Source organism: Aythya ferina, assembly GCF_964211825.1.
Source record: "Aythya ferina genome assembly, chromosome: 8".
NCBI classification, from domain to species: Eukaryota; Metazoa; Chordata; class Aves; order Anseriformes; family Anatidae; genus Aythya; species Aythya ferina.
Window position 1 is genome coordinate 14,682,638 of NC_140304.1, and position 23,477 is coordinate 14,706,114.

Consider the following 23,477-nt stretch of genomic DNA (forward strand, 5'->3'; position numbering starts at 1 on the left):
TGATTACAAGGGAAAAAAAAAAAAAAAAAAGTTATCTCTACATCATTCTTGTCCCTACTTTGCTTGACTTTGAGAGCCTTTTTCATTTGGCACTGCAGTTGAGAGATGACACATCTATCTATCTCTATATATTTATTGCAATGCATGTTAGAAAAAAAAAAAAAAAGAGGGGATGAATATTAAATATTTGTTAAGCTGAAGATGAAGAAAACACCTGTATTCAAATCTTCCATTCTCTGCTGTAGATTTTGGCAGAAAAAATAAACATAAAACATTGTTTGCCATATTAATGTGGAACCCTTACTTTGATACCAAGCTTTCTCCATTCTGTATCACACTTGTGGAGGTTGCCAAGCTCACAAATTTATGAACTTGGCTTTGTTTTTACCCTTCATTTCTACACAACTATCTATACAACAAAAAGGGTAAAAAGGTAAAATGACAACAGAAATTGACAATAAAAAAGTTGCATGAGTGAGGCAAGGATTGAAGCAATATATGAGAATAGGCTACTCAATAAAGGTCACTGAAATACACTGCAAGAAAACATGAAGCAGGGATGCTGTGAAGTTCTCTAGATTGGAATGGGATATCTGAGAGAGCAGAATGGATTAGGAAGGCCAGGAAATTTGTGGTGAATTTAAACACAATGTTAAAACCCATTATAATGGGGGTGTGTCTCTGAGAGAGAGAGAGAGAGAGTGTGTGTGAGTGTGAGCGTGAGTTTGTGACTGTGTGACTGTGTGTGTGTATTGTGATGGGTTGACCTTGGCCAGCTGTCAGCTGCCCACTGCCCTTTCACTACCCCTTCTCAGCAGCACAGGCAGAGAAAACAGGAGGCAAAAAAAGCACATAGGTTGAGATAAGGACACGGAATTCACATCTCAACTACCATAACAGGAAAAACACATTTGACTTGTGGAAAAATAATTTCATTTACTAGCAATTAATGGATGGTGACTAGACTAGGATGGTGAAAGACAAATGCAAAACCTGAAACACCTTCCTGCTCCCTAACAACTTCCCAGGCTAAAGTTCACTCCTTCACTCCTGACTCTTGCCTCCTCCCCTGCCCTGAGTATTACAGTGAAGGATGGGGAGTAAGGGCTTGTGTTCAGTCCATCACAGTTCCTCTCTGTTGTTCCTTCCTCCTCACACTTTTCCCCTGCTCCAGTGTGGGCATCTCCATGGGCTGCCCAGCAGTCTCTGCTCTGGTGCCTGGAGCACCTCCTCCCCCTCCTTCTGCTCTGCCCTGGTGCAGGGCTGTTTCTTACACCTTGTTTCCCCCCACTCCACATTGATGTGCAGCTTTTTTTTTCTTTTGAACTCTGTTTCCCTGGAGATGCCACCAGCATTGCTGATAGACTCAGACTTGGTGGTGGGGCTGTTGTAGAGCTGGCTGGAACCAGCTGTGACCAGCTGGAACTGTCTGTGACCAGCTGGAACCGACTGTGTCTGGCACAGGGCTGCCCCCCATCTCCTCTCACAGAGGCCACCCTGTATCTCTCCCTGATGCCAGCACCTTGGCATATAAACCCACTGCATGTTTGTGTGTGTCTGTCATGATTGCACAAAAGAGAAGGGACAAAAGGGTTTTGTGAGACAGGTAACTGAGAACATTTGTTTTGTTTAAAAAAATGTAACTCATTCTTGTGTGTGGTCAGTTCCATTCCCTCCTCTCTCACTACCCCTTTCCCATAAAAACACAAACAACAAAACAACAAAAACAACAAAACACAAAAACAAACAACAAAACAACACTAATCAAGTCCTTTCCTTCCAGACCTCAAAAATTCTTGAGCTTTTTATAGTACTGGTATGCAGCTAACTTTCTTCTCTGGTGAAAATTGGAATGGGAGTCAACAGATGCTGTTCTTCGGCTTCAGACAAGACAACTCTGGGAATGCAGAAGGAAGCTGTACTGCCCAAGCTGTACTGCCCTTGGCAATTGTATTCAGATTCAGTCTTGGCTTCTCATCACTAGATGCCCCAAAATACTAACTTCACCCTTCAGGTAGAATGTTGGATGCTTAAGGCAGATAGCTTAGATGAGGAGATATAGACAATGCTGAGGCTTGAGCCCACACAAAGATATTATGAACAAATTTTGGTCCAGGTGCTTGGCTTGGTGATAAACTTGCAATTGGTCCTGCTGCTCTTCAAAGAGATCATTCATCTTCATACATAATTATATGTGGAGTTACAAATTTCTGATCTTATTTCTTGCTCATGGGATAGATTTTCTTTCTGTTCCTTTCTATTCATGCAAGCTTCCATTTGATCCTACGAAAAGATTCACTCCTTTTCATGGACTCAAAAATTGTAACTAAAACCATTTCCATAGACATGCAATTATGCAGCTGCTTCATGCTGCTGTCTTTTTTGTTATGCTTATTCTTCTTCCTAGTGTTATCTCAGTGGCAGGAGTTATGATACTGGAGTAACACAGCTTCTTAGATCAGCAGTCTTAATGCAGATCTCTTCATCCACATCTAACTTTCAGCCAGAATACACACTATTTGCAGTCTGAGCTATATGTGAAGATCTTAGAAGATTCTTTCTTCTCTTCCGGCTATTCTGTTCATAGTGTGTTTATAGTTATGTATCTGATGAAACAGCAAACATGTTTCATGCTGTTTTGGGCATCCATGTGACCAAAGTGTTTTTTCATGTGGCTTTTGAAAATACCAATAAATTGAAAAAAATATTGGTACTTCTTCTGAGATATACCATATGCATCCTTAGAAAGTCATCTAAAATTGAATCCAGTCTGACCTACAGATTGCTTTTAATTTTCTTGCTGTCATGGACAATTCATCTCAGCATCTGCTGTTCAGTTGGCTGAAAAAAATGGAAATATGCTTTCAGATAAATGAAGGTGCAATAACACACACCAATCCCTTTCTCCTGCCCTTGTTTTTTTTCTTACAAGAAGAGGGTGTTTGATCTGTCAAGGTCTCGCACTGGAAAGTATATAATGCAGATACTGGAAGTTGTCTACCAGCCTGAAATTGTTTGTTCTTATCACAAACAAATTGTTCAGTTACTCCTCAGACTGTTTAGATCTCTGACTCCTAACATTTTCAAATGATAGTAGTAAAAAAATAAAATAAAAATGAATGTAATAAATGAAGTAGAGCCATGGCTGCTGCTTTATGTACTGCATGCACAAAGTTAATGAATCTGTTTTCTAGGGTAAGAAGTTATGAAGTAAAGTAAAGTGTTTTGGAAGTTGAAAAAAAAACTAGCAACATGAAAAATATATACAATGGCATACCTTAAAATATAACTAATTTGGGATGTTTTAGGAAAAGATATTTTTTTCTGGGCTAAATTTGATAGTACAGTACAATTCCTTCAGTGGTAAGAGAAAGCTGATGGCATATCCAAAAGAGACAAGATGTTTTAATAGACTCAAAGATAGAAGCTGAGGAGGACTGGCTTCAACTCTGTTGTAGAAAATCTGAAAGAAAACCTTCAATATAGATCTCTGTCTATTCTACCACAGGAGGTACTAACCTTCCATTAGGAAACAAAAATAAATATATAGTCCTCATAATTAAAAAAATGCTTGGATGGGGAAAAGAAGAAAAGGTCACAGAAAAAGATTCACCACTGATTTTACTTTTTATTTTTTATTTTTTTTTTCCAAAAAAAATCTATTATATCAAGGGTACCTGTCACACAGCTATCTTGATTCTTTGCAAATAGACCCATGGGCTTCAGAGCACCTGCTTCTGTGAATCAGTGGCATAGATGCCTGCTGCAAGGAAATTGCAGTTTTGTGTGCTTTTAAATCAAATCAGAACTAAAAAAGTGTAAGTAATTTATTGATGTTAAACAACTGACTCTCTGTTAGTGAACAGAGATATATATTAGTAATATTCAGAGACAATATTAGTAATACAATGATAAACCACAATACTAGATGCCTACAAGTTAATTTCCTGTAATTTCCAGGCACACTTCTGTAACCAATCCCAAGAGTTCTAATATGACACAAATAGGCTCAAACACACACATGCATCCCCGCAACACACACGCACAGAGCTCCCCAGGTGTCCCAGCTGAACAACTGAGGGCTTCCCTGGGTGCTGTTCCCTGTAGAGAGCTGGTTGCTGGCTGATGGTTGGTGAAGTTGGCAGTTGTGATGCTGCCAAGGTGACACCTGGTTACTGCTTAACCCAAGGGACATCTCTTTCCTTCTGAGCATTTTCAGTTTTGCAGCAAATGCTCTCAGATGTTTTTTGGTGTTTCACTCAAACACTGTTTACACTTACATGTGCATTAGCTGATGTTACATGGTCCATTTTGCTTGGAGCAGTTGAATCCCCAACCCAAGAATGGGAAAGTTCACACCACTGGAAAGACAAATGGGAATTAAAAAAGGAGCAAAATCTGAAATAGCATGCATATAAAAGAATTAGTATTTTTGAGGAAAGGTCACACAAAGTTAATAAATAGAAATAATATTGCTGTTACTTGGTCTGGAGAGTAAGAATAAGTCAATACAATATAACAACAACAACAACAACAATAACAACAATAATAATAAAACATTGCAAACTAGAAAACAGATATCTTAGTAGATTATCTTTATTTTTTATATAAGTAGAAAATATCTAAAATTTGGGGGAAAAAAACACCAGACAGGTGGGAACTGTATTCAATTCTATGTATAAAGAGTAAGAGAAATACCATTATTTTAAAAATCACCAATATGAGATTTCATTTGATGTGGAAGGTAGTTTTCCTTTAAAAACAAACTTGAAGTAATACATTTGTAGTAAGTCTTGATATCATTGTTTCAGTAAACATACAGATTAGTCAAATCTTACATAGCCTGAACTTTTACATACGGAAGAAAAAGAAATACCCCTACTGCTCAAACTGCAAGATGTTTCTACCTACTCTTGTTTGATGCTTGCCTTTAATATCCCTTGTTTTTTTTTTTTTTTGTTTGTTTTTTTTTTGTTTTTTGTTTTTTTTTTTTTTTTAGTCTGTAAAATCTGTAGCACCTTTAATGCAGATGAATGAATAATAAATTGTACACCTAAGCTCCTATAGAATCTTAAAAAAAAAAAAAAATCTCTGCACAAAGGAAACAGTGTAGTAATCAGAAAAAAAAAAAAAAGAAAAAAAAAAAAGACCTTATATTCAATCTGCTCAGATCATCAATGGATTTTAGTGTTTTACTTTAAAAAAACCAGTGATGGGCCTGGGACACAAGTCCTGTAAGGAGAGGCTGAGGGAACTGGGGTTGTTTAGTCTGGAGAAGAGGAGGCTCAAGGGAGACCTTATTGCTCCCTACAACTATCTGAAAGGAAGGTGTGGGGAGCTGGGGGTCAGCCTCTTCTCTCAGACAACCAGCGATAGGACTAGAGGGAATGGCCTCAGGTTGCACCAGGGGAGGCTTAGGTTGGAAATAGGAGACATTTCTTCTCAGAAACAGTAGTCAGGCATTGGAATGGATTGCCCATGGAAGTGGTGGCATCACCATCCCTGGAGGCATTCAAGGAAAGGTTGGATGTGCTGCTTAGGGACATGGTTTAGTGGGTGACATTGGTCATAGGGTGATGGTTGGTTCAGATGATCTCGGAGGTCTTTTCCAACCTTAATGATTCTATGATTCTACTCTATGATCTTTTCTATATATGCTAAAATATATGTTTTAGATTTAGTTTCTTTATGATGAATCACTGGAAAAGTATTAGAAGACATTTTTTTTTTTCCTAATGCTGTTAAATATAAATAGTGTAAGTGGCTTTGTATGGAAATGTTTGAAACTTTTTCAGTGAATTCTCAGTCTCTTGAAATTCTGTGTGAATTCTGGTTAGCTAAAAGCACTGGGCTTCAGGATGAAGAGGAGTCTCCTTCCTTCTTCCTGGCCTACCAGACCCCGGGAATAGTTCCCAACCTCTCCCATCCCAGCCTGTAGGCTGAGAGACCGCTGTGTGTCTGTTCCCATGACTAGCTGGCAGCAAGGCCTATTCTGGGCATGTAGACATACAGCATGGACACAGCCTTTCACACAAATCCCATAGACCCCTTTTTCAGGCCCTTCCCACTAGTTCGCCATGCTGGTTCTTCTCCCCACCTACCATGATCTCTCCCTCCCTGCACTTGGTTCCTCCTAACTAAACAACTTGCCCCTAGTTATTTTTTCCCCAGAGAAGTTATTTTTTCTACATCAGCATACAACTTGAGTATTTCTGATAGCATTTCCCAGACAATCTTGGTGTAACTGATACAGTTCCCTGCTTGCATTGCAGACTGCCTTTCTAACAGGTCCCCGGTGCTCCACTGCAAATAGTTGTAAAGTAGGGCTTTCTCTAAAATAAGCTCCATTAAAAACCTGTAAAATCTAGCAGCCATTCCTAACAGCACTATCTGTATCTTTTGTACTCTTCACACTGTGTTATTTGTTAGGTTCAGCATTTTTTTATGTCATGCTTGGCAGTTTTCCAAGGTCTGTTTGGTTACCCAAAACTGAGTCCAGGGCTTAGTCATTTGTCTGCATAACTTAACAATACATGCCTGATTCTCTAGACTCTTTTAATATCCCAATTTAAAGGACCCATAAAAATAGAAGACAAACAGATAATTGATTATTAAATTTAACTGTATTTTTCCTTTATTACATACTTCTGCACTTACCAAAAAATATTTTGATGTCTAATTTTATTTTCATCTTTCTTAAAGTATGGTTAAGTCTTTCTGACTATATGCCAGAAATTTTAATGCCACTTTTCTCCTGTGCCTATTAACAAGATATACTGGTTATTATACACAAAACAAATGTTTTCAAAGTCTCTCTGCTTTTACATGCTCTTCACGCTCTTCATGTTTTTTTTTTTTTTTTTTTTTTTTTTTTTTTTTTTTTGTAATCCACTGCTAAGTTAGCTTTTCATACCTTTCACTGTCCATGACAGCCCATGTGATCAATTTCCCCTCACCACATGCTAAGCCTTGCACTATACAAAGCTTTAATACAGACTAATATGTCAGGAGGATGACAACTGTATGTCTTAACAATTACTGAAACATATGATAAAAAGACTTAAAAATAAAAAAAAAAAAAAGAAAAAAGACACTAGTTCTATACAGTCTGATTTACATTAGAATAATATTGAAGCACACTATTGGGACATGAAGACAAACATGATATTGCAGTGACTCTACAGTAACAAGTGCTTTGGTCACAACAAAAAATGCTGGGTCCACTGCCTCCCTGCACCTTGTTCTGCCATACCAATATCGAACAGATAATGAGCTCACAGTGCCCAAGCATCTGATCAAAAAAGCTCAAATGTACAACTAGTAACCTTAGAGAATGTGAAATCAGCAGTATGAGATCCAGAAATCTAACCTTCATGATCAACCTTAGCCAAGGCAGTCTTTGAGTTTCCAAAGACTGAATTTCTACAAGGAGTGCTTTGGATTAATGAGATTAATTAAGGCTTGTGGTTTGCTACCTTTCAGTTGCAGTTGTTGAATCATTAGCTTTCTAAAACGTACCCCATCATCCCAGCAATCTATAAATCTATAGATGTCCTTCCCTTGACATCACAGAAATCTGTGTATACTTATCATTCAATCAAGGATATGTGCTGAGATAGGAGTTTTTTGCAGTCCTGTGCTGTAACTTCAGTCCAGCATGGGACAAGCTGAGTTGAATACATCCCAGAGACCTTTACCTTGAGACTGGAGCAGACTGCCAGGGATACCAATTAACAGTGATATTAATATATACCTGGCATACCATGGATACTGGGCACAGGAAGTTTTGCAATGAGCTGAAGCTTATAATCAGTAACTTCACAAATGCCTAGTGCCCACATATGTGAATGTTAGAGACATTCAATGACCAGTGTTAAAGTGGCTTTTGCATTGAGTTTTGCCTAGCAACCATGAAACAAAAACAAAACAAAATAAAATAAATGGTAAACAGGTCTTCTGGCAGCCTGTTTCCTTAGGTTATCAGATCAACAAGCATGAACTCTGGAGCAACTGAACTGGCAAGTCTAGCTTTGGCTAAAACATGAAAGCAATGCTGATCCCTTTGTGGAACACTGTAACTTGATGCAGAAATAGTGAGCCAAAGTCTCACAAAGGCTGGTTTTGTCATTGTTTCAACAAGCAAAGGTATTGAACTAGAGACCATATAAAAGAGCTCTAGACCTTTGAAAAGCATGCAGTGTGAGTTTTGCTCAGGTGTCTTGTGCCTGGCTGTAAACTCTGCGAAAATGAAATGCTGAGTCCCTAACCAGAGGGACATGTAATTAACACATGAAAATTATCCAGATGGTTACCATTTTTCTACCTGTGCTTTGGCTATTTTACATCTTTGTATACAGTCTTGACAGCCATTAAATCCTCTTATTTTTAACACTGCTTTTGGAATTAATTTAATTTTCATACTAAGAGACCCAAATTGCTGATGTGGGATGGAATCCAAAGCTCACTGAACTCAGCAGAAAAAAAATCACAGCCTGACTATATCTTGGAACAACTAATTAGTGTCTGAAACTATCCTATAGCTGACATCATACTGTTTCACAAATGGAGTTTAGTGCAGAAAAGAAAATCATATATTGAACTGCATGGAGCTTAAAAAAAAAAAAAAAATTGCCAGATTCTGCACTTGGGATGTGGCAACCCTGGGTATATGTAAAACTGGAGGACAATAAGCTGGGAATCCTGGACAATTGTAAGTGTGAAGACACATCAGCAGTTGTCTTGGCAGCCAGGAGGGACAACAGTATTCTAGGGTGCATCAGGCACAGCATTGCTAGTTGGTAGAGAAGTGATTGTCCTGCTCTGCTCTGTGCTGGTGCAGCCTTACTTCAAGTTCAGTGTCTACTCTTGGGTGCCACAATATAAGAAGGACATAAAACTATTTGAATGGGCAACATACATAGTGAAGGGTCTACAGGGAGATACATAAGAGAACAGCTGAGGTCCCTTGGTTTGTTGAGCCCATAGGACACTGAGGGGAGGCCTCATGAGGGCCTTCAGCTTCCTTGTGAGGGGAAGCAGAGACAGAAGCACTGATCTCTTTTGTCTGGTTACCAGTGATAAGACGTGAGGGAACAGCATGAAGCTGCAATCAGAGAAAGTTTATACCGGGTATTGGGAAAAGGTTCTTCACAGAGAGGGTAGCCAGGCAATGGAACAGGATCCTCAAGGAAATGGTCATGGCACAGACCCCGCTGGAGTTCAATAAGTTTTTGGACAAGGCTCTCAGATGTAGGTTTTGATGTTTGGGTGGTCCTATGTGGAGACAGGAGTTAGACTTGATGATCCTTCTGGGTGCCTTCTTAGTCAGGATATTCTTTGATTCTATGATTCTATTCTAACTTCATAGCTACATGAGAGATTTTTCTCCAGTTATTGTCTTGACTTACTGTGACTAAACATGGTTGAATGTGAGATGGAAGATATTCTGGTAGGAAAGACCGGTTCAGTCAGATCATTGTACCATGCAGTCTGACATCAGTATACTCTGTAAATAAATACCTTCATTAATGGAGTGCAACAACCACATGTCTAGTCTCTTAGTTACTCCAGAGCCTCAGCTGACCTATAGTCAGCACATTGACTTACTCAACAGGGAGGAATTTGTGCTGTGCAGTTAGACTGCTTCTTGTACCCAAGTTTTTTTAAAGGTGCCTGTTACTGCAAAATCTTTGTTTTCACAGAACCAAGAGCTGAAAAAGCTGCTAACAGTCATTTACAGCTTTGTCTTTATCACCATGCTGAAATCTTATGAAGTATTTAATTTTTAATGCTCATGTACAGCATTTGTTTGTTCAAAGTATTTCCAAATCATGTTGCAGGCTAACAGGCAGAGCTTCCATGCTTTCTTGGCCAAGTGGTGTAAATCAGTTCTCCACATCATAGACTGCAGCAGAATATGGAGGACTTTGGGTGTGGCCTGACAGGCCAGGCTTGTTTTAGTTTTCTTTCCAAAATCCACTGCAATCAAAAGCCCTACTGGCAATAACACTGTAATTCAAGCTGGAAAGAGCTATTCAGTGTTGATAGGATTTGATAGGATTGAGACTGTATCTCCACAACGTGTTGCAATTTTTCACAAAGAAAGGGTGATTTAATCCACTGAGGTTATTGCAATTACAAAACAGAATTCATAATTGGGCAGACACATTCTACAAGGTGTCACACTGTCATTCAGTCACAGCACAGCTGGGAAAAAGAGAGCTAAAGAAGCTCAGTAAAATAACTGATTTAGAGATTAAAATGAAAATGGTTTATTATTGACACACAGGAGAGATTACCAGCTTCATCCCCCTTGGTTTTTGCTGTGAAATCAAAACACAAGAACACTTAGACACAAAATATTTAATTCTTACTAAGGAGGCTTACCAGTTTGAAGTTGAAACCATCTATAAGGAGGTATGTCAGCTAGTGTTCCTTCTACAGCATGGATATATGAAAATGGCAGGCAAGCTTGTGCAGAAGCTTGAATGAGTAGAGATGAAAGACTTATGGATTTGTGCCTTTGTCTAAATCTTAGAGATAGTGGTGACCAATTTTGCGATTTTTTTGGTCACAAGTAATCTAATTACTGCAGCTAAATATTTTGAAGGATCATTTCACAATCATTGATACACTTGCTAGTCAGATTATTCTTATACATGGGCTACCTTTTTTTTTTTTTTTTCCAAGCAAATCAGAAAAAAAAATATGCTGGGAAGTGAAAAGTGAGAGCTCTTGGTGATACAAAGGGAGATGAAACAGACTCTACTGCTGCTTCATCCAGCAAATGGATACCGACATATAAGCTATTTTGGACTACAAAAGGCTTCTGCCATAGTTTTCTGAGGGTGCTGGGAGGTGAGATACCTTATAAAATAGCTCTACTTTAGGTGAAATTTTCACATCTTCATTACCTGAAGTACTGAGATTTTGATGTTAGGAGACTCACTAAGAAGAAAATGTCAACTGAAAGATGAGATAGAGCGTAAATTAATATATGCATGGTCTTCTGATAATATTTCTAAGTAGAATAACGGGAATTACACTTTCCCAAGTCTGGAATAGATGTTAAAGAATTAATTATCATAGCTTCTTCTTCTTTAAATTCTTCCCCTTTAAAAGAAATGATTTTTTTTTTTTTTTTTTTCAGATATATGGATAGCAAAAACGAGATACAAAAATAACTTAGTCAAGACATAGTCTATGCAGATAAAATCTGAATTATGACCAGGAAATCTGACTAATACCACCTTCACTTTCAGTATTCCTGATCCTATATGTGCTTTTCAAAGAAAGACAGTTAATACCAAATAAACTGCAGACAACTTTATATCGAAAAGACAAGTTTATATAATCATCATTCTTAAAAGGTTCCTGTGGAGCTTCATTCATTTACTGTCTTTCTGTTTGACTTGAACTTCCTTCCTCTTCTCCTTCATCTGAGAAGTATCAATTATATTCTGCTTTCTAGCACAAGTCATTGAAATACCATGAAGATTAGTCAGCAACATTCAGAGATTTTGAAGAGTAAAAAATCTGTTTAATTGTTAATTATAACTCTAGGAAAGAATTTATTGCTACCTCAGTGAGTATTTTAATTTAAGAAGATGATTTCAGTTTCTCACATAATCTTACCTGGAACTGCAAACTGCCAGCACAGAAAAGGAGAAGACCAATCAGATGGAGGAAAATATTCATTATAGCCTAAGCATTGAGTTTCTATCCTCCTTTAGCCTCTGTTAATGCAGCTTCCTTTCTCTGTTTGCATCATTCACCTTCCTGCTCTCACCAGTTTAAGCTTTTCTCAGAGCAGCAGAAGCTATTCAAACTCTGATTGATCAACAGCAAGCATAAAAATAGGCCATAACTCTCTGAAACATAAACTTTACATAGCAACAATAATGACACTAAAAATGTTAATTGTAAGAATTGCATTAGATAACAACAAACTTTGTATTTTTCTGGAGAGTAAGTTATTCCAAACATTTCAACATTTTCAAGGACTCTAAAAGTAGACATTCTTAAATAAAATAAAATGGGACGATCTTTTCTCTTTCTCAAAGCTATGCAGTTATAGCTAAACATAACCTGCCCACACATATGCACCTAAATTACAGACTCTCCCAATACCAGTGGACAGTAGTCTACATTGCACTACAGGAACTGCCCAAGGAGGCAGAGTATCATGCTAATAAATAGATAGCAGTCACACTTTACCATTTACCTACTCTTTGTCAGATATTTCATAGGCATTCCGATAATGGAAAAACATGCCAAAAACAACTGTTACAGATATTTGTGTTTGTTTATTGCTGGTTTTATTTCCCTGTCATACACTGTAGATTGATCAGTGACTGGGCTAGATTACAAGGGAGGTTATTGTCTTCCTCTACTTTGCCCTTGTGAGGCCCTGCTTGGAGTGCTGTGTGCCTGTCTGGAGCCCCCAGCACAAGAAGGACATTGATCTGTTAGAGTGGGTCCAGAGGAGGGCCTCAAAGATGATCGAGGGGCTGGAACACCTCTCCTATGAAGAAAGGCTGAGAGAGCTTAGGTTGTTCAGCCCAAAGAAGAGAAGGCTCTGGGGTGACTTCATTGTAACCTTTCAGTACTTAAAATGGACTTATAAAAAAAGATGGAGAGTGACTGTTTGCTCAATCAGATAATGACAGGACAAGGGGAATCATTTTAAACTAAAAGAGAGGAGATTTAGATTTGAGGTTAGGAGGAAATTCTTCACTCAGAGGGTGGTGAGGCACTGGAAAAGGTTTCCCATAGAGGTTGTGGATGTCCCATCCCTGGAGGCGTTCAAGACCAGGTTAGGTGAGTCCCTGAGCAACATGATCTAGTGGGTGGCATCTGTGCCTATGGCAGGGGGGCTGGAACGAGATCATCTTTGAGATCTCTTTCAACCCATGCCATTCTATGATTCTATATAGGGTCAGTCAGGGAAATAGGTATCTTGCTGTCCAGCCAGATGATTTTGAATATTTTAACTATGGGTGATACCTTTAAAATGGATCGTGCTTCTCAACTCCTTTATAAACTGCTCTGAGATGAACTGAAAATGAAGAGTCAGAAGACAGATATTATTCACTTTGTTTCACTTTGTGAATATACATATATATATTTTAAAGTAGCTGTAGTTCTTGTTAGAATTACTGTTGAATGCTAGGAGGCTAGAAACCAACTCCTATGTCTAGTCAATACATGTGGGACTGGGATCTGATGGATTTGTCTGGTTTGATCATGGTTTCCACAGTGAAGCCACAGTACTCATGCTCAATGTCACAAAAACGTCAGTTCAGTTTTTCCCAGTGGACATTGTGGAAACTTCAAGTTAGAAGCAAAATAACACAAGAATTCTCCTAACATGCAGTACATATTCGTGTTCTCTAAAGCTGGAACAAATTTTATATATAATCTGTTTCCATTTTCACTTGTTTAATCAACATCAGCAATGGTTGAACTATCAGACACTCTTCCCAGATAAGGTGCTTTTAATAAGAAGGAAAGAAAGAAAAAAGAGATAAAAATCCCTTTTTGGAAAGTGTTACTCAGTTGACTCTGTCCTCCATGAATATGTATGCTATATACAACATTCCAAGAATATATGTATATATATGTATATATAACAGCAGTAAAAGCCAAATTAAAATCTATTCATATTGGTGCTTTCACCATTTGAACATTTTTGGGATAAAAGAACTAGTAATGCTTATAGTGTTTCCATTAGTGGTTCCATTTCTGTGTCTGCCAATTGTATCTTGAATAGCCTTGGTCAGTTCACTTTGCATCTCCTCTGCTATGAAGACAAACCTTTCCTGGAATACTTTTCAATCTACTTCTGAAAAGCATGGAATATTGCTGATATAAATACTAAATTAATTCATTAAAAAAAAAAAAGTTGGAGATGTGAGAGAAAGGTCAGGATTGAAACTTTCAGTCATGCTGAACAATGGTATCATTGTCTAGTTTTAACTACTCTCTGTTTTGCTAAGTATCTGAGTTTGGAAACACGTTTCTCAGCATGTGGTGTAATATTTCCAAAAAACATAAGTTAAAACCATCGGGATCTCATCACTGCAAAAGGAGAGTGTCAGAGTTGTAAGAAGAACATAATATGTATGAGAGAATGTATTGCACCTGATTCGGTTTTTCAAGTCTTGCTTTCTGGTTATTTAATCCTGCATAATTTCAATAGCATTAGCTTTTCTGCTGCATTATGTCAGCATTTCCATTGTAAATCTCATTTTAGTGTGAATACTGTTCATTTGCAAGAAGGTGTGTTCTACACAGAAAAGTAGCATATACACGATCAAATTCAAGCACAAATCAATTCAAAGGAACATTAGTAATTTTAAAAGTAGACACTCACCTCTTTTTAAAACAGAAGATTAGGGAATTTCAGTTTAATTTCTGAAGATTTGTTAAGTTCTAGCTGCAAATGCAAATAGTCAATAAAAAAAAAAAGACAGAAATGTCTGCTGACAGGGGAAGGGAGGCATCTGGGGAAAGGATCTTTTAGATCTCTTCATGGTTGTTAACAAAAATCAGGAAAAAAGTGACAGTTGGAAAAAGCAGAATACCAGGAAAAAAAAATCTAGCAAAAAGAATGGATAGAATTGTCTCTGATCTTCAGATGCCACTAGGAATTTCCAAATCGGACTTAGGAAATGTATGAAAAGAGTTATTCAAATAAAGTGCACTATTAAAAATGGTGTAAGTTCTGGAAAGGCAGTTATCTGGCAAACATACCGTCCTTAAATCCCAAACAATCCAAACAACACAGCATGAGAAAGATTTTAGTGCTTTTTGGCCTACGTCTATCTACTCATGAGGAGGATGGGAAGAGGAGAATGGACCTAGCTCTTGTTCTGGCATACATTATTGTCAGACACATTATGACTTGATTCATCGTTTGGTCACCAAACAATTTCCAGAGCTGAGACCACCTTTGGAAGAATGAATATTATGATTTTATACGACAGGCTTAAACTTCCACATTTTTGATTGTTGGGGATGCGATAATGTGTGCAAGGACACAGAGAAAGAGACGTTCAAAGCTGAGGCAACAGCATCAGCTGCACCTCAGTGTCTCTGGATCTGTGTGGTGCTGACCTGTGTAGGCTTCATCTCTGATCATCATGAATCCATGAAACAACAGAATGTGTTGGATCACATCATGGCTTGTTTCTCAACACAAGCTTGTTAATACATCAGTTGCAACACTTCCAAAATATTTTTCCTTTATCTGCTGTCATAAGAACACAGTGGCCTAAAGAACAAATGCTATGATTGCAAATTTAGTGGTTTCTTCAGCATTAACTTTTCTCTGAAATGTCCCTGTTAAGCAGCTTTCCTGTAATTTGCAGCAGCTGTTGCGTCACCATGCCAACTGATTGGTGAAATGGGGGAAGGGCATACTCAAAGTCATTTCTGAGCTGTTCAGTATCTTATGAAGAAAAGCTAGTGATTATAATGAGAAAAGTAATTCTTTACCATGAAAGCTGAGAACAAATGGAAAAAAGTAAGACTTTTAGCTAAAGAAAACCTGAGTAAGATTATAACTGTACATGAAAAAGGTTGAATTGCTCAGGAGTTAGGACTTTCCTTGATCTTCCTGAGACTAGTTTTTTGGACTGAAAACTGGCCTTTGTGAATACTTGTTCTGCCTGTACTTGTGTGGTGATAAAAGGTGTGAGGAAACAAGGAAACAGACTTTAAATTCAAGCCTTTTACCTGTGGAGAACAGCTAATTTTGTCAGAGATATAGATGCAGTCGCCTGAATGCAGATGGCAAGTGGGCACGGAGGGAAGAAGACACAACTCCTAGTGGCAAGAGAGAGATAGAATCCCCTCAATGCCTTTTTCAAGATACAGATACTTCAGGAATGCCCTAATTAAAAAAGAAGTTATTTCCAAAACTAGAGCAATGGTAACCAGATACAAAAAGAGAGAAAAACAAACCCAGAGGAAGATAAGATAAAAATGAAGCAATTATATAGTTGGTGCATATGCAGCCATCTCAGCACATTCTCAGTAGTGTGGTGCTTGTTATCCCAGACAATTCCTTTAAGTATGTGCTGCAATGCTATTTAGCAGATGATAATGAAATAGCAGGAAAATACACATGAAAGAAAATGGAAATGTCTTGCGACTCCTCACAGAGAAGCTATCAAGCACAGAAACAGAGAAATGATAAACAGAACACTTGGAGGAAGGTGATTGCTATAAGCTACTTCTCCACTGTAAATTGGGCACTGGGGAAAATAGACAGAATTCCACTGAAGTGTAACAGAGGGTAATATTTGCCACCATGTGTCAACTGTGCACTCAGAGAATACAGAAAAATGAACTTCAAGACAGACTAGTTTTAGAAATTCATTTATAATCACTTTCCAATACAGAAGAAAACCTTATATGTTAAAAATACTGATGAAGGTAAAGGACAATGCCCCTCTCATTTCAGCTCCAGACAACCCCAGATATGTGTACACTTCTTCACCCTACTCTGTAGTCACTGTGCTAGGAGGCTCAGGGGCGACCTTATCACACTCTACAGGTATCTTAAAGGAGGCTGTAGAGAGGTGGGGGTTGGTCTGTTCTTCCACATGCCTGGTGACAGGACGAGGGGGAATGGGCTTAAGTTGCACCAGGGGAGTTTTAGGTTGGATCTTAGGAAGAACTTCTTTACCGAAAGGGTTGTTAGACATTGGAACAGGCTGCCCAGGGAAGTGGTGGAGTCACCATCCCTGGAAGTCTTTAAAAGACGTTTAGATGTAGAGTTTAGGGATATGGTTTAGTGGGGACTGTTAGTGTTAGGTCAGAGGTTGGACTCGATGATCTTGAGGTCTCTTCCAACCTAGAAATTCTGTGATTCTGTAATTTATTTTTTCTTTTAGGGACAGATATACTGATATATTTGGAGGAGTTGTGGACTCAAATGAGGGCGTAAAGGCCTTGCAGAGGGATCTGGACAGGTTGGAGAGCTGGGCGATCACCAACCGCATGAAGTTCAATAAGAGCAAGTGCCGGGTCCTGCACCTGGGACGGGGAAACCCTGGCTGCATGTACAGACTGGGCGATGAGACGCTGGAGAGCAGCCTAGAAGAGAGGGATCTGGGGGTCGTGGTAGACAGCAAGTTGAATATGAGCCAGCAGTGTGCCCTGGCAGCCAGGAGGGCCAATCGTATCCTGGGGTGCATCAAGCACGGCATCGCTAGTAGGTCAAGGGAGGTGATTGTCCCGCTCTACTCTGCGCTGGTGCGGCCTCACCTCGAGTACTGTGTGCAGTTCTGGGCACCACAGTATAAAAAGGACATGAAACTGTTGGAAAGTGTCCAGAGGAGGGCTACGAAGATGGTGAAAGGCCTGGAGGGGAAGACGTACGAGGAACGGCTGAGGTCACTGGGCCTGTTCAGCCTGGAGAAGAGGAGGCTGAGGGGGGACCTCATCACAGTCTACAACTTCCTCGTAAGGGGTTGTCAAGAGGCAGGAGACCTTTTCTCCATTAACACTAGTGACAGGACCCGCGGGAACGGGGTTAAGCTGAGGCAGGGGAAATTTAGGCTGGACGTCAGGAGGGGGTTCTTCACAGAGAGGGTGGTTGCACACTGGAACAGGCTCCCCAGGGAAGTGGTCACTGCACCGAGCCTGTCTGAATTTAAGAAGAGATTGGACTGTGAACTTAGGCACATGGTCTGAACTTTTGGGTAGACCTGTGCGGTGTCAAGAGTTGGACTTGATGATCCTTAAGGGTCCCTTCCAACTCAGGATATTCTATGATTCTATGATTCTATGATTCTATGATATACAACATCTCATTTACAATCATGACCTTGGTGTCATCAGCTTCAGCATTTTGATTACATTGTTATCTACTAGGATACATATAGTGTATAGTTTGAATTTCTAACTTAAATAATAGACACAGAATTAATTGGTCATATCAGATTGTAATACTTGTTGAAAGAATTGCCTTCACAAATGGATTTTTGCTACATTAAGCTCATTCTGAATTTTGTGTTCACTTTCCAAGTTGAATTTACAGAATAATAAAATAAATGTACACAGAACATGCACCTAATATAACTACAGTATGAGGTGAACACAACTGAGTGGACTCCACTGTAGTCTACAAGTTATATTAAATTTGTAATTCAATCCTGATGTATATGGCTGCAACTAATGCACTTGGTCAGTCTTTAGTTTTAAAGTAAAATGAAATTTAATGAAAATTTGAATGTTTCTCCCACATATGCTTAATGTCAAAATTGGTAGCATTTTGTCCAATTAACAAGAAGATTTGAACTGCCTCTTTTTTTTTTTTTTTAGAAGTTGTTTGCCAACTTTAACAAAAAAAATTCCAAGACAGTAACAGTGTAAATCCTTCCATCAAAACAAAAGTCTGTGAACACTCTGTTTTATAGTGTATAATAATTATTTTTTTCCATACAAAACAAAATTAAGCAAAGACTACACCTTCATATTTGTCTTTGCTAGCAAGCTTGCTCTCTGTCAGGGAACTTCCAGAAGGCATTCTGACAAAACTCCTGTCACTTTTGTTTACTTATGATATTGCTTAAGAAGATGTGTGAAAAGTATCAAGAAATACTTCTAACAAGTTACAGTTCAGATTGCAATAGAGAGACATACAGATTAACTGACAAAGACCTTTCTGAGTCAATACACGTGCACTTTGAACTTCAAACATTTTCAGTTCTGCCTTTTTGCCTTTGATTCTGATGACCTAGTACATCTGGAAATAAATATAGATCTGTGAGTTAAAAAACCTGTGATCACTGTGCTTCAGAAATATCTTTCAGCTTGCCTCAATAGAGGCCTTAAAACAGCATTATACACTAATAATCACTAAATAATAAGTCACACCTATTAATTTAAGTTATAGGTATTTTCATTCGGGCATATTTAACATCAGTAAGCTTTTTCTTTTTTTTTTTTTTTTTTTCCTATCATTCACATATATTGTAGATGCACAGTTTATGATCACATAGCATGGCCCATTATCTATAAAATAAGACAGCAAAATATTTCATTTTCACGTATTTGACTATTAATAAGAGGCTGTGTGAATTCTAGCCGCCATGTGCTGTGACATGTAGTTTATATAATAACCTTGTTATAATGTAGCTTAGGTACAGGGGCACTACTGAAATAGCAATAAATAAATAACAAAGGAGAATTAATCATATCTGAAACCTTCAAGGCTGATATATTCAGGTTATATTAAAAGGTCATTAGTTATTCTGTTAAAGTCATCTGAGATTTTGATTGATAAAATAAAAATTGAATATGTCTATTCTGAAAATTGATTGAAAAGCAGATATACTGCTTTTATCATAGAAAATGTAACTACTGGTTAAAATTCAATTTCATGTATGCTTTCAATAAAAAAGAGTTTCCACTGTAATATACTTTAATTGGAAAAAAATGGAGTCACATCTGTAATGAATGGGGTATAATTTTGTCTGTTATCCAGCTCTCCAGAAAATCACATTAAACAACAGGAATAGATAAGTGAGCCAAGACCAATGCAGCTAATTTTAGTTGGCTGAAATCAACACCATCTGGATGTCTGGCTGTGGTAACTTTATATTGATCCAATTCTTTTAGAAGAATTTGATATCAAATATATAAGCTAGTTTTTCATATGCATAGTTTGTAATGGGATGGCCTGTTCCTCTCCATCAAGTGTTTCAGATACTTTTTTTTTTTTTTTTTTTTTTTTTTTTTTTTTTTAATTCGGAGTGAATAATCCTGTTTTTGTGTGCATACCGGGTCTATAAATACATTGGTATCCATTTTATTGTACAATTTTGGAAAAAAAAAATGTTCTCTTCCCAAAGCCACAGAAATTCAATTTGAAATTGACAGAGCAGTATGTTCTCGTGTGATTTCAGTTCAGCCATACATCTGCTTGCGTACCAGTTATGCTAATCCAATTAAAGAAGATTCATGTACCAATCACAGCTTACTGGCTCTATGATTAAAGTGTTAAATATATACAGTGAATTATTCCCTGTACAAAATACAAGGAAAATAGTCTCAGTACATGTAAATAGTGAATAAGCTATGAAAAATAATCTGTTAACAAAAATGCAGTGAATCAAGAGAATTCAAATTGATCAAACATATCTTGTGAATAATTGACTAAAATGTAATTTTAAATCACTGTTAAGAGAAGAAGAGTAAAAATACCATTTAAAAGCCTTTGTGGCTTGTGGATTTATCTTGTGAGTGTCTCTTCATTTACTTCAGTGGGGTTTGTAGTGAACTGTAATAGACTAGACTGATAGAGGACATCATTAAATTTAGGGTCCATTTTATCATTTGCTTCTTTAATCTTAGCATATGGTATGAAAAATCATTTCTATCTGCTAATGCTCTCTTTACTCTGTTAAGATCTATAACATCAATCATATGATCTAAACTCATGGTATTGTCAGCTGTTCTGACACATTTTAGTTTTTAAGTTTGCTTAGAGTAGGGTTTTCCTCAGAGATTATTAATGGCTTTATAATTTAAAATTAATTTAGGTATTTTAATGTATGATTAGCTTATACCTCTTAAATATACCATGTAAAATTAAATATAGATATACACTACATATCTTATATGAAAATTATAGATAAACACTTATTTATATATACTGCAAATTAGTCAACAGGCACTTACAATTCACTTTTCTTTAGTGACTGATGCCTGCTAAGTACCAAAACATTTCAGATAGTGACATTTTGTCAATGTTGAATAACTTTGCCTTTGTATATTATTAGGTAGTATCAGAACCACATGTAAGAATCTCAGAGGGTCTTGAATCCCAAGGTTCAAAATAATCTCACACAATATCAGTGTCCTGAAATATGTTTATTAGACACTGGATAAGACTAGAAAAATGTCTGTCTTTGATGATGGGAAAAAAGCAACTTCTTTCTCATTACTGAGGACACCTCCCAGTGCTAGGAGGCCTCCAGTGGCTCATGGCAAATTTGCATACCTATAGCAGGTGCAGAACAAACATTATGCATTTCTCATTCCCTTGCCATATCTGACCTTCTTCACACTAATCTTTATTTACATCATTAGCTATGTTTCCAAACTTGCATTTAGAAGATTACTGTCTTATTTGAGCGATTGAAAGCACTTTGATGGCTCATCCTTGTAAAGACACCTCAGGGAGAAAGATATTTAAATTTCTAGGTATAGATAAAATGAAGATATGCATTTGTAATTTTTATACTTTTTTTTTTTTTTTTTTTTTTTTTTAATTCTTCTTTAATCTATTAAATCATTGGGCAGGTGAGAGAGGGAAAGCAGAAAGAGAAATACAAACATGTAGCATATCTGCTGCTTACTGAAGCAGATACTGAAATAGTGGACCAGATTTCACTTTAAATTAAAATGAATCCATCTTTAAATTTAATCATTAAATTTATCTCCATTCACACTAGCAAAGTGACTGTAGATTTTTGCAAAATCCATTGTTTCCATCTTTTATTTTTATACAATTTAACACATTTACATTGTTTGATATGTTTGGAAGGCATTATTTCAACAAAAATTGTTTAATTATCTGATTTATCATTATTAATTGTAAGATAGGGGCAGATTAGCCCCCCCAACCCTACAGAAAAAAAAGAGTTTGTTGATTAATGAGCTTTCATGCTGTCATGCAGTATTCTGATTGTTTTTTACCATTACCAGTGTTAGTGTTCTGTATAGATAGATGAGCTAAATTTATCACAGAAGCCCCTACACTTGGATCCAACAACTTTCTTCATATCTTGTCAATAAATGTATCTTGTCTTAGAGGTGTTCTGGGTCTGGCTATGAGTGTTTCCCTAAGAAGCACCAAGTGCAAGGTACCTATGCGTACTTAGATGTGTATTGAGATAAGAGACCTGTTTCAGTAAAAACTAAGTAGAAATTAAAAGAAGCTTAGCAGGCAAAAGATAAGATATCCATCCTCTTATTCTGTCTGTTTAGCATAAAGCCTGTGTGAAGGCTTCATTTTTATTAGTGAGGATTTAACCTTGACAGATACAACTTCAGTTCAACATGATGATATATACAATTGTGAAAATATAACAAAATCAAGCACACCTCTAATCTCAACTCCATTGCTGTGAATAAAATACATTTGCTGATGTCAGTAATATGACTGACAGCTTGATGCAAAGATGTTAAAACTAACCCATACTCATTTTCACCTTCCCAATAACATCGGAGGCTTGCATAAGTGATGTGGCCTATTTAACTATGAAAGTAATTATATTTGAATCTTGTTGATTTTGACTTTTGCCATCTTTTTGACTATTTATAAATATAGCATTTAGGTCATCCTATGATACCATGGTAATTTTCTGGATAACAGGTTTATATTTGTTTCTCATTAACTGACTTAGTATAGCTTATAGGCCTGTGTACATCTGTACAGAAATACAGATAATTGCAACTTAACTGTCTAAAGGAGGACAAGCAAGATACATGAGTTCAAAGAAACAACAATTGCATAGAACTAATGAAGCTTCACTACTGAATCAAAGTGCAATGAGGTCCCTTAAAAATACCAGACCAAATACAGAACCTTCCTGCAAACTATTCAAAGAGTATCCCCAGCCTCATTGAAAATTACTTTTGTAGAAGGAATAGGATCATAGAATGTCTTGGGATGGAAGAGACCTTAAAGATCATACAGTTCCAACCCCCCTTCCATGCTCAGGGATGCCACCCACTAGATTGCCAGGTTTCACAGGGCCTCCTCCAACCTGGTCTTGAACACTTCTAGGAATGGGACCCCCTCCAAGTGGGTCCTAACAAGGGCAGAGCAGACAGGGACAATCACTTCCCTCCCTTGCTGGCTACTCCTTTGTTAATGCAGCCCAGGATGCCTTCTGGGCTGCAAGCACATGCTGCTGGCTCATACCAAGCTTTTCGTCCACCAGAATTCCCAAGTCCTTCTCTGCAAGGCTTATCTCAAAAATATGTATAGAGCCTTTTGATTGTCTGTAGTTGGCAGGAGCAGCATTCCTAAGCATCCCTTCTCTTTCTTTTTCTCTATATGTCATTCCCCTCACCTGAAAAGCAGGTAAAAAAAGGTACATAAGAGCTTTTCCTTAAATAAAACCATCTTTAAATGCTCTGAGGAATTCTTAATTCTTCCCACCTGGTTCCAGACACACTGTCCTCAAAAGATTAGCTGTCTATGCAGCTGTGATTTTCCTCCGAGCATTAGCTCTGTTCTTGCTGGTCCCTAGATGGAGTATTTGACTCACTCTGCATTTTGTCATCCCAAGAACATGATAGTGTATTTTGCGGTATAATAGGATTAAGAGGGAAATTCTTACCCATAGACTATCTGTCAGTCTAATCAAGAATGACCATGATTAGCTGAAAAGAGTATTGGAAATCCCAAACTTGTTCTCAGAATATTGAGAAATTCAATATCTCTAATTCTA

The 23,477-nt window shown here is 37.6% G+C and overlaps 1 protein-coding gene and 1 long non-coding RNA gene across 6 annotated transcripts in view; one reads left to right on the forward strand and one right to left on the reverse strand.

Annotated features, from left to right (window-relative positions):
• Positions 1–23,477, forward strand: part of BRINP3 (BMP/retinoic acid inducible neural specific 3) — a 208,921-nt gene that overhangs the window by 81,950 nt on the left and 103,494 nt on the right. The gene's annotated exons all lie outside the window — the stretch shown is intronic.
• LOC311440776 lies at positions 1,620–11,858 on the reverse strand. Its single transcript, XR_014695570.1, has 3 exons — positions 11,635–11,858; positions 4,281–4,361; positions 1,620–2,841 (listed from the first exon to the last, which is right to left on the reverse strand). It is a non-coding gene; the product is annotated as an uncharacterized lncRNA (long non-coding RNA).